Below are 12,685 nucleotides of genomic sequence, written 5' to 3'. Positions count from 1 at the left end.
CCGTTCCAACCACAGTGGTTGCCTGTCTACAGAAATAACCCTGAAGGAGGGGTTGGGAAAGGAGTATGATGGCTGCCATTGTGGGTGGGTGGTGCTCGTTCAGTCCCCACGCTTTGGAAAGTCTTGGTTGTGCAAAAGTTTCTGGCCAGTCTTGTGGATTATATTGCTGCTCAGTGTTCTCTTTAGAGACCTCGTTGGTACTCCATCCCTCAGTAAAGAAGAGTGTCCTTCTCTCTGCTAACATCGCATCATTCCTGAGGTCTGACCCTCAAGCCTCACTTAATATTTCATCCCAGTGACCACATTGTAGGGATTCAACGTTCTGAAATTTAATTGTAAATAATATTGCCAGGCACCCAAAGAGTGAGTCAGGTAGGTATAACCTTTACCAGATACACTCACCACCACCTAGAAAACGAACAAGACATAAATACCCTAACGGCTCAATTTTGTCAGCTGGAGCTTTTTTTTTTTTAATGGAAAAAATTTGTTCATAACACCCAATATAAAGTATTTAACTACTTCGGATATTTCTTAAAAGAATAGCATTCATGCCAGAATGGATATAAAAAATTGCATTACCCTTCATTGCTTAGATAAGAAAACAGACATAAAGAGGCTAAGTGACTTGTTCAGGGTAACTGTATAGTCCCAAATTCCTTTAATGTCATTTAATAAAAGTTTAATACACCTAGAAATCCCACATCCCTATATACACTTTATCAATAAGCCTGTGAAAACCACACTATATATATTCAGGGGTCCTTTCTGCTGAGGACGCCCTTGTTCTCCTTTATCCAGGAGAAGGTGGGTGGGTGGAGCAGACGCTGCCCACAGATGGTCATGGGGTGGGATTTTCCTGCTGCAAACAGAGAACTTGTAGATCCAGGGGAAGGATTCCTCCCTGATCAAGGCTTCCTGGAAAATTTCATTTTAATCCGAGAATCAGAGAAAAACTGGAGGCAAGCCCAGTCTTCAAGCAGAACCGTTCTTATGCTGGCCCTGCCTCTGCTAACAGACATGGTCTTGCTCAAACGGGTTCCTGCTCTGCCCCTGTGCTCTCCTGGTCCTGCCAGGTCGGGGCTGGGGGTGGGGGTGGGAGTAGGACTTCAGGGAGGAAGAGAACCAGAGTGCTGAGCCTTAAGTTTTCTGGGAGCCCTGAACAGGAAGAGCAGGGAGGAGTGCCACAGTGGCCACCCCTGTCCCCACCATCCCCACCCCTAGAGCCTCGAAGCCATTCTTTGGTTTCCTAAGTTAACATCCTTCAGGGGGCCTGGCTGGTTTCCTCAGGAGAGCCTCCGACCTCTGATGTCTGGGTTGTAAGTTCGAGCCCCACGTTGGAAATAGAGATTCCTTAAAAACAAAAAACAAACAAAAAAACTAAAAAAAGTGCAGAGGTAAATAAAATACCATCATCCAGAGAAATTCCCAGGGAGGCCCCACAGCCCCAATTATCTCAATTTTTTTTTCCCTTGCCTACACAAAAGTAAGAAAAGGCTTTCACTGCGGTGTGGAAGATAAGATCTTGAAATATTAATCATCGTGTTTTCTTTCTTTCCGGCACTTCCTGACCTTTCCCTTAGTGGGCAGAAGCACCTACTTTGCAGAATAATTCATGTTGCTGTGACTAGAAGACTGAGGGAAAGGAAGGGTCAGCTTTCTGAGGTTGCATTTCCACTCAAGGGCAGATCAGGGCATTGGTGCAACCACACAGATTTGCTGGTGGGGGGGGGGGATCCCTGCAGGCCACCTGTGCCCTGCACCCCCCCGGCCTCCCACTGGTCTCTGCCCTACCCTGACAGGTCCCCACACCTCAGTCACCCCTGTGATCCTCCCCTGACCCGAGCCATGGGCCGCGTGAACGGTGCTGTGTCCAACAGCACTTGGGGCTTGACTCTCAGAGTGACCCGGGGCGCTGGTTCCAGAAGGGAAAGGCCCAGCCGGGTGTGTCATTGGACCCAGGGGTGGGGCAGACAAATTGACCCCCGCACCCCAGCAAGCAGTGGTGCTAATGGAAGAATATTTTGAAACAGTGAGCAAAAAAAGGTTTCTGAGGCCAGCCTCTCCCAAATACCTAAGGGTTCTGCAGAGATGCTTGCTAAGGGGATTGTGACCCTGCAGGGGCGGTGGTGGTATTTCTCACCAGCCTCCGTTAATTGGCCTGTGCCAAGCCAGCAGTGTGTACTCGCAAAACATTATTTTATTTCATTTTTTTATGACAAGCCAGGGGAGTAAATATTCTTTTATGGATGAAGAAACAGACTCCAAGGCTTCTGCCCCCCCCCCCTTTTTTTTTTAAGATTTTACTTATTTGTTCATGAGAGAGAGAGGCAGAGACCCAGGCAGAGGGAGAAGCAGGCTCCATGCAGGGAGCCCGACGTGGGACTCGATCCCAGGACCCCAGGGGAACGACCTGGGGCAAAGGCAGATGCTCAACCGCTGAGCCATCCAGGCGTCCCCCAGGGCCTCTGCCCTTAACCAGTGGACTGCACCACCTCCTAATGAAACTAGAAGATAGAGAATAAAGGTAATACTTCCCTCCCCCGAATATTCTACTTCCTAAAATATATTTTTATGATATATTCTATTTTAATTAAGTACAGGAAACTACCCTTTTCCACTGAGTAAACTAAAATCTGGCCTACTGGATGGTTTAAGACTCAGCCCCGAAGTGAGCTAATGCATTAATTTAATCCAAATTTGTACGAGGAAGGGTCTCCTCGGCCGCTCACGGGAGGGTGTAGGAATCAAAAGCAATTCTTTAAGGGCCTCGGATGGGAGGGTGACCTCCCCTTCAGGGCGTGGAGGGCCCACTAGCTTGCCCCTTGCAACAAACTGGTGGTGTCACCGGGCCGCAGGCACCCCCTTCAAGCACCCTGAGAGGCAGTAAGCCTTTGGAGAGTTTGGCCAATGATGGGAGAGTAGCAGAGGAGATGGGTTCCCCGCTAGTGTTCCCGTCCTGTCCCTTTCAGGAGAATCTGAGGGGGAACCCCCTTCCACCTCCCACCTCCCCCATACAGCTTAGCACAACAGAACAAGTGGGTAAACACCCATCCGATCTTAAAGCTCATTTCAGGAGGTTTGGGGTTATTTGCAAATGAGGTCCTTCAAATCATTTTTGCCAGTGTATGTAAAGCAACATATTTCTGCACCATTTAAGAGAAAAGAAAATTAGTGTGAGCTGCCAACAGCTGGCTGACAGCCTCGAGCCCTGGGTGTGTTGGCCATGCTCCAGCTTTCACATAAGGAGTTCATTTTTGGTTCATCAAAAAAGGGAAGGAGTTGGCCGAGATCCTGTTCCACAGATTCAGGAACAAGGATTCGCAATTCCCTTCAGAAATTGCTGGAGGGTGGCTCTGCAGGTCCCCTTGTTTCTCTACCTGCTGCAGGGAGAACCGTTTAGCCCGTCCAGGTTTGTCCTCCGACGACTCAGTGATTCCGGGCAGCGATTAAACCCAGCGAAGGTTAATTCCCCCTTTTCTCCAAATCCCTTTTATAAAGATCTACTATTTCTGCAGATCCCAGATTTTTTTTTAAGCTGCTTTTTCTTCCTCATGAATCCCACTCCCCCTCACTTTGAATTTAGCTTTTTAGACGGAGGCCGCGTTTACTAGAGTAATAAAGAACTTAGTTATTTGTCAGAGAAGGAAATCCTCTTATTTTCCTAATCTGTGCCTCACCGTTGCAGAGTAATAAAAATTTCATGTTTCAGAATGGCAATAACCATTTTTATTTTCAGAGTAACAAGTAATCAATGTACAAAATGTAGGCAATGCCGGAAGGGGGAAAGAGAAAAAAATTAAAAATCATTCTAAATCCCACCACTGGAGATAACTCACCACCTTTTAATGTATATGATTTTACATCCATTTTTTTTCCTTTCACAAATGAAATGACAAATTATTTAATTTGACATTTTTCTGCATTTTGGATGTTGTTAGATGAAAACAGAATAGACCAAGGTCACTATTTTTAAAAGGGGCAGTATACTGCAGACTATGAACGTGCTTTAACTTATCTATAGAAATAGATATTCTTTGCTCATAAATACGGCTGCAGTGAACTCCTTGTACATCCATCCTTGCTCACTAGGCTAATTATTCCTTACAATAAATTCCTATGAACAAACTTTGCTAGATCAAATAATATTCTTTTTTTTTCTGATACATATGCCAAATTGCCTCTCCTCTCAGAAAGCTCGTCCTCATTTTCAACCTCACTACCTTCATTAGAGTGCATTTTTAAATCAAACACTCACAAATACTAAATATGGCAAGCCCTTTTAAGATCTTTGCTCGTTTGAGAAAAAATGGTACCTCCAAATTGGTTTTTTTATTCTTTAAAAAAAAAACTTTAATTCCAGTATAATGAACAGTGTTGCATTAGTTGCAGGTGTACAATACAGCGTTTCAACAATTTTATACATTAATTACTGCTCATCATGAAAAGTGCACTTTTATTCCCCTCCACCTATTTCACGCATCCCCCACCCACCTCCCCAGTGGTAACCATCAGTTTCCTCTCTATGCTTAAAAGTCTGTTTTTTGGTTTGTCCCTTTTTTCTTTGTTCTGTTTCTTAAATTCTACATGAGTGAAATCATATATTTTTTCTCTGACTTCTTCATTTAGTATCATCCCTCTAGATCTGCCCATGTTGTTGCAAATGGCAAGATTTCATCTGTTATGATTGAGCAAATATCCATTGTATGTGCACCACATCTTATTTATCAGTTCATCTATGGATGGATCCTTAGGCTACTTTCATAATTTGGCTATTGTTAACAATGCTGCAATAAATATAGAGGGGCATGTATCTTTTTGACTTAGTGTCCTCATATTCTTTGGGTAAATACTCAGCAGTGGAATTACTGGATCATGTGGTAATTTTACCTTTAATTTTTTGAGGAACCCCCATACTGTTTTCTACAGTTGCTATACCACTTTGCATTCCCACCAACAGCGTGGGAGGATTCCTTTTCCTCCACATCCTTGCCAACACTTGTTGCTTTGTGTCAGTTTGATTTTAGCCACTCTGACAGGTGTGAGGTAATATCTCATGGCAGTTTTGATTTGCATTTCCCTGATCAGTGATGTTGTGCCTCTCTTCATGCGTCTGTTGGCCATCAGTATGTCTCCTTTGGAGAAATGTCTGTTCATGTCTTCTGCCCATTTTAAAATTGGATTTGTGTGTATATGTGTGTTGACTTCTAGAAGTTTTTTATATATTTTTTATACTAACCTTTTATCTGATATGTCATTTGCAAATATCTTCTCCCATTCAGTATAGGTTGTCTTTTAGTTTTATTGATTTTTTTTCCCTTGCTATGCAGAAGCTTTTTATTTTGACATAGTCTGAATAGTTTATGTTTGCTTTTGTTTCCCTTGCCTCAGGAGACATATCTAGAAAAATGTTGCTCCAGCCAATGTCAAAGAGATTACTGCCTGTGCCCTCTTTAGGATTTTTATCAGGATTTTTCAGGTCTCGCAATTAGGCCCTTAATCCATTGCAAGTCTATTTCTGTGTGTGATGTAAGAAAGTGGTCCGGTTTCATTCTTCTGCATCTGGCTGTCCAGTTTTCCCAACACCATTTGTTGAAGAGATGGTCTTCCCCACTTCTCATTCATGACTCCTTTATAAAAGATTAATTTTTTAAAAGATTTTATTTAATCATGAGAGACACATAGAGAGAGGCAGAGGGAGAAGCAGGCTCCCTGAAGGGAGCCCGAAGTGGAACTCAATCCCAGGGTCCCAGGATCACGACCTGAGCCAAAGGCAGATGCCCAACCACTGGACCCCCCAGGTGTCCCCATCAAAGATTAATTGACCGTACAGTATATAGTATAGTATATCATGAAGTCGGCGATTGTGATACCTCCAGTTTTGTGCCCCCCCCCCTTTTTTCCTGAGATTGCTTTGGCTATCCAGGGTCTTTTGCAATTCCATGCAAATTTAAGGTTATTTGTTCTAGTTCTACGAAAAATGCTATTGGTGTTTTGACAGGGATTACCTTAAATCTATAGATTGCTTTAGGTTGTGTAGACATTTTAACAATATTCTCCCAATCCATGAACATGGACTATCTTTCCATTTGTTTTTTCATCTTCCGTTTCTTTTTTTTTTAATTTTTTTTTTATTATTTTTTTTTATTTATGATAGTCACAGAGGGAGAGAGAGAGAGGCACAGACACAGGCAGAGGGAGAAGCAGGCTCCATGCACCGGGAGCCCGACGCGGGATTCAATCCCGGGTCTCCAGGATCGCGCCCTGGGCCCAAGGCAGGCGCCAAACCGCTGCGCCACCCAGGGATCCCTCATCTTCCGTTTCTTTCATCAATGTTTTGTAGTTCTCAGAATACAGGTCTTTCACTTTCTTGATTGATTCCTAGGTATTATTTTTTTATTTTTTTTATTTATTTATGATAGTCACAGAGAGAGAGAGAGAGAGAGAGAGAGGCGCAGAGACACAGGCAGAGGGAGAAGCAGGCTCCGTGCACCGGGAGCCCGATGTGGGACTCGATCCCGGGTCTCCGGGAAAGCGCCCTGGGCCAAAGGCAGGCGCCAAACCGCTGCGCCACCCAGGGATCCCCCTAGGTATTATTTTTGGTGCAATTGTAAATGGGACTTTTTTCTTAAATTCTCTTTCTGCTATTTCCTTAATAATGTATAGAAATGCAATGGATTTCTGTATATTTTGTATCTTGCAACTTTATTGAATTCATTTATCAGTTTTGGTAGTTTTTTTGGTGGACTATTTAGGGTTTTTTAGGTATAGTAACATGTCATCTGCAAATAGTAAAGGTTTTATTTCTTCCTTACCAATTTGGTAAGGATGGCTTTTTTTCCTGTCTGATTGCTGTGGCTAGGACTTCTAGAACTATACTGAATTAAAGTGGTGAGAGTGAAAAAATAAGATACTATGTTGAGGCATCTTCCCTCTAAACCTACTTTGTTGAGGGTTTTTTATCATGAATGGAAGTAGTATTCTGTCAAATGGTTTTCTGCATCTATTGAAATGATCATATAGTCTTAAATTTAAAAAAAAAGAAATGATCATATGGTTTTTATCCTTTCTCTTGGTGATGTGATGTATCACATTGATTGATTTGCACATATCAAACCCACTTGCATCCCAAAAATAAATCCCACTAGACTGTGGCAAATAATTTTTTTAGGTATTAATTGAGCTTGGTTTGCTACTATTTTGTTGAGGATTTTTGCGTCTATGTTCATCAGAGATATTGGTCTGTAGTTCTATATTTTTTTTTGTAATGTCTTTATCTGTCTTTGGTATCAAGGTAATGCTAGCCTCACAGAATGAATCTGGAAGCTTTCCTTCCACTTCTATTTTTGAGACTAATTTGAGAAGAATACATATTCTTCTTTAAATATTTGGTAGAATTCACCTGTGGAGCCATCTGGTTCTGGACTTTTATTTTTGGGGAATTTTCTTATTACTGATTCAATTTCATTGCTGGTAATCAGTCTGATCAAATTTTCTATTTCTTTCTGATTCAGTTTTGGGAGATTATATGTTTCTAAGAATATCTATTTCTTCTAGGTTGTTAGCATATGGTTTTTCATAATATTTTCTAACAATTCTTTGTATTTCTGTGGTGCCACTTGTTACTTCTCTTTCATTTCTGATTTTGTTTATTTGAGCTCTCTGTGTGGGTATGTCTTTTTTTTTTTTTAATGAGTCTGGCTAAAGTTTTATCAGTTTTTCTAATCTTTTCAAATAACAGCCCCTGGTTTCAGTGATATATATATATATATATATATATATATATATATATATATATATATATATTTTTTTTTTTTTTTGGTTTTTGGGGAGGTTTTTTTTTTTTGTTTTGTTTTTTTAGTTTCTGTGTCATTTATTTCTGCTCTAATCTTTATTATTTCCTTCCTTCTGCTCACTTGGGGTTTTGTTTTTCTTTTCTGAGCTCCTTTTAGAGTAAGGTTAGGTTGTTTATTTGAGATTTTTCTTGTTTCTTGAGGTAGATCTGTATTGCTATAAACTTCCCTTTCAGAACAACTTTTGCTGCATTCCAAAGATTTTTGACTATTGTGTTTTCATTTGTTTCCATTTATTTTTAAATTTTTGATTTCTTGATTGATCCATTCATTGTTACTAAACAACTAATCATGTTATTTAACTTCCATGTATTTGTGTTCTTTCTAGATTTTTTTTCTTGTAGTTGATTTCTAATTTCATGGCATTGTGGTCAGAAAAGTTGCGTGGCATGACTTCTATTTTATTTTTCATTTGTTGAGACTTATTTGTGGCCTAACATCTGGTCTGTTCTGGAGAGTGTTTAATGTGCACTTGAAAAGAATGTGTATTCTGCTGTTCTAGAAGGGAATGTTCTGAATATATTGGTTACATCCATCTGGTCCAATGTGTCATTCAAATTCACTATTTCCTTGTTGACTTTCTGTTTGAATGATCTATCCATTAATGTAAGTGGGGAATTAAAGTCTCCTACTATATTTTTGTATTACTATCCATATCAATTTTATTAGCTGCTTGATGTATTCAGGTGCTCCAATACTGGGTGCATAAATATTTACAATTGTTATATTTTGTTGGATTGTTTCCTTTATTATTATGTACTGTCTTTAACTCTTGTTACAGTCTGCTTTAAAGTCTATTTTGTTTATGTAAGTATTGCTACTCTAGCTTTTTACTTACATTTGCATAATAAATGCTTTTTTGGTCTGTTCACTTACAATCTGCGTGTGTTTTTAGGTGTGCAATGAGTCTCTTGTAGACAGCATATAGATGGGTCTTGCTTGTTTATCCATTCTGTCACCCTATGTCTTTTGATTGAAGCACTTAGTCCATTCACATTCAGTAATGACTGATAGGTATGTAGTTAGTGCCATTTTGTTACTTGTTCTATGGTTGTTTTTGTAGTTGCTCTCTGTTCCTTCTTGTGCTCTCTTCTCTCATGGTGTGCTGGCTTTCTTTAGTGATATATTTGGATTCCTTTCTCTTTATTTTTTGCATATCTGTTACCAGGTTTTTATTTGTGATTACTATTAAGTTTATATATAACACCTTCTGCATGGATCAGTCTATATTAGGTTGATGGTCACCAGGTAGTTATTCCTCTCACCTCCCAGGTTTTATGTACCATACTTTGCATTCTTTTATTTTGTGAATCCCTTGACTGATTTTTGTAAATGTAGTTAAATATACTTAATTTGACTGCTTTTATGCACCCTACTTTTCTTATTCCTGCTTATGGTCTTTCCTTTCCACTCAGAGTCCCCTTTAACATTTTTCATAAGACTGGCTAGTGGTCATGAATTCTCTTTAACTTTTGTTTGGAAAACTATCTCTTCTTTTACTCTGAATGATAGCCTCAATGGATAGAGTATTGGTTGCAGGTCTTTTTGTTGTTGTTGTTGTTGTTGTTGTTGTTTCTTTCAGCACTTTGAATGTATCATGCCACTCTCTTCTGGCCTGCAAAGTTTCTGCTGAAAAATCATCTGATAGCCTTATGGAATTCCCCTTGTATGTGACCATTTCCTCTTCTCTTGCTTCTTTTAAATTTCTCTCTTTATCACTATTTTTTTGTCTTTTTAATTACTATGTGTCTTTGTGAGGATTTCCTGGAATTTATTTTATTGAGGGCTGTCTGTGCTTCCTAGATCCAGGTTTCTGTTTCCTTCCACAGATTCAGGAAATTTCAGCTACTACTCCTTCAAATAAATTTTCTGCCCTTTCTCTATCTCCTCTCTTTCTGGGGTCCCTCTACTGCAAATGTTGTTATGCTTCATGGTGGTGCTAAGCAACTTTAGTCTATTTTCATTTTTTATTATTTTTTCTCTCACCTCTTCAGCTTGATTATTTTCTACCAGGTTGCTGATCCATTCTTCTGCCTCTTTTAGTCTAGTCTTGATTCCCTCTAGTGTAGTTTAAATTTAGGTTATTGAGTTCTTCATCTCTAATTGGTTCGTTTTTTATGTTTTTTTCATGTCTTTCATGTTTCTCTCCTCTTTGTTGAGGATCTCACTGACAGTCTCCACTCTTTCTTCAAGTCCAGTGACAGTGTCTTTACGACTATTACTCTAAATTCTCTATTGAGCATATTACTTATCTTCATTTAAACACTCTTGTGATTTTTGTCCTATTCTTTCATTTGGGACATATTCCACTTTGTCTCACTCTGTCTCTTTCTTTTTTCTTTTTTAAGATTTTTTATTTATTTATGTGACACACACACAGAGAGAGAGAGAGAGAGAGAGAGAGAGAGAGGCAGAGACACAGGCAGAGGGAGAAGCTGGCTCCATGCAGGGAGTCCAACTTGGGACTTGATTCCCAGGCCCCCAGGATCACACCCTAGGCTGAAAGTGGCACTAAATCACTGAGCTACCCGGGCTGCCCTCTGTCTGTTTCTATGTGTTAGGAAAGTCAGCTACATCTCCTGCTCTTGGAAGTAGTGCGTGGCCTTTTGAAGAAGAGGTCCTGTAGCGCCTTGCAGCACAATGTCCCCTGTTCGTCAGAACCTGGCACTTCAGGGGTGTCTCCTATGTGTGTTGCATGTACTCTACTGCATGTAGTATGCATACAGCTGAGCTGTGTTTGCCTTCAGTCTAATTGTCTACAGTGGCTCTTTGCCTATTGTGGGCAGAATTTGGTCCCTGTGTCAGTGGGCCAGGATGGGGCTGTCTTGGGCTTGAATTAAATCAGACCAGGCATTTGCCAGTGCTAGGCACTTTCCCCATGTTGTTGCCTGAGAAGCTTTCATTGGTGGGCATGGCCTGTGGTCAGTCCAGATGTCTGCCCCCAGGCCATCATTGGGGCCACAGTTGGACTGGTGTGTGTGGTTATCTTCCCCTCTCCCCTCCAAGTCGGTGGTGATTCCTGTCAAGGCTGCTTACACACTGCCAGGCTTGTAGCACCACTTTGGATAGATTCCTGCCAAGGGCATTTGGAAGGAAAAAGCTGGGGGCAGGGTATGTGATGCCAGCAAGATTCATGCTGGTCTGTTGTGGGAGAAGTTCTGCAGTCACCCAGGAAAACTGCTGAGGCTGAGATGGAGGGGGCCAGTCTGCAGGAGAACACAGGGGCAGGGCATGCTCTAGGTGGAGAGGGTTTGTGCTAAACTGGTTCCCACAAGTGTCTGTATATCTAGGCTTGAGAGGGAAATGGCACCCTCCAGCTCCTTTGTTCTTAGGTCTTCCAAGGATCCCTGCTCCTCCAGCACCAGCTCTTAGTTTAGTAAGCAAATCTCTCTCCCATCCACCCCAGGTGTTTTCAAACTGCTTCTTCTAAGCAGTATCTCCATGGGGCTGTTTGTTGTGCCATCTTTGTAAGGGCAGAGACTCAGTTTCCTCTCACCCTCCCTAGTCTCCCAGAGCCAAGCCTGCTCATTTTCAAAGTTCCAGGTGTTAAGTCACACTAATTGTAAGAACTCAAGTTAAGCAACCCTCTGGTTTTGATTGCCACATGTTAGGGGGATTCATTTTCCCCATGCAGGTTCCCTGTGCCTGGGGTCTGCTCCTCTCCCTTCTCCACCCCCCCACCCCAGCATTCCTCTCTCCAGCAGACAGTCCCACAGATCCGTTTAGCTTTCAACTGAATCTCCATTCTTCCTACCCTCTTTGATGTGGCCTCTTCTCTACATTTTGCCATGGAGAATCTGTTCTGAGTGTGTTTGGGTTGTTTTCTGGATTATTTACACTGATGTGGGTATTATATAAATTGCATCCATAGGACAAGGTGATTTTAGGGTCCTCCTATACTGCCATCTTCCCTATGCCCCGTTTGTTTTGTTTATTCTTAACAAGGTTGATTATGTATTCATATGCTAATAACTATTGGTACTGTCTTTTCTTTTTTGCATTGTCTGTTCTCTTGTGCTCATTTTTCTACTGAGGTATTAATCGTTTCTTTCCTGATTGCAGGAACTCATTACACTTAAGTGACATTTTCTAGACTGTCTTTCAGGGAACTTTATTACACTTTGAGATATTAATAGGTGTGTTGAAGGGAGGAAAACATTTCCATGGTCAGATTTAACACATCATTTCCTAAGCTTAATTGACCATCAAACCTTTTTTGCTTTATTTCTTTTCTTCCTTTGTTTCTTTTCTTTCTTTCTCCCCCCCCCCCCCCAAAGAGCACCCTCTAGCATCGTTCAGGATGTGAGTGTTCTGGGCAATAACATTTGAGAAAATATTCTATAAAGGATATTAATACTTTATATGCTACATATGTAGCATGATTTTTCCCCATTACCATTTGTCTTTTACTCTACTTTTTTCCATACAGTATTCAATTCATGTATTGAAATCTCTCAATATTTTCCTTTGCAGTTAAGTAATCTAGAATATGAATCCTGAAGTCATATTTGTTTGCTTTGAATCCTGGCACCATCGCTTGTGGGGACCCTAGGAAAATTACTTAGAATTTTATCTCCAGAAAATGGGAGAGGTATTTGAATATAAGAACCTATAAAGTTGTGGGGATTAAATTACTTAATACGGGTAAAGCACTAGAATTGTGTTTGACCCAGTGTCAGATATTTATGATGGGTTATTTTTTGGATGATACAAAAAGTCTTTCCCCATTATCCATGTTGTAAAAAATTTTTTTTTCTTCTAGTATTTTTGTGGAAATTAATTTTACTATTAGCTATAGAGCAAAGAGTCTACTGTTTCCCTAATGGTTAGGT

General features: G+C 40.7%; 1 long non-coding RNA gene across 3 annotated transcripts in view; it reads left to right on the top strand.

The window, feature by feature from the left end:
* The first annotated feature begins 2,343 nt into the window (after positions 1–2,343).
* LOC129512221 (uncharacterized) overlaps positions 2,344–12,685 on the top strand; it is a 78,104-nt gene continuing 67,762 nt past the window's right edge. For all 3 annotated transcript variants that reach the window (XR_008664972.1, XR_008664971.1, XR_008664970.1), the window contains exon 1: positions 2,344–2,527. This is a non-coding gene — a long non-coding RNA (uncharacterized LOC129512221). The remainder of the gene's footprint in view (positions 2,528–12,685) is intronic.

Source organism: Nyctereutes procyonoides, unplaced genomic scaffold (assembly GCF_905146905.1).
Source record: "Nyctereutes procyonoides isolate TBG_1078 unplaced genomic scaffold, NYPRO_anot_genome, whole genome shotgun sequence".
Taxonomy (NCBI): Eukaryota; Metazoa; Chordata; class Mammalia; order Carnivora; family Canidae; genus Nyctereutes; species Nyctereutes procyonoides.
Note: the sequence above shows the minus strand (reverse complement) of the source record. Positions and strands in the feature narration are given on the sequence as shown.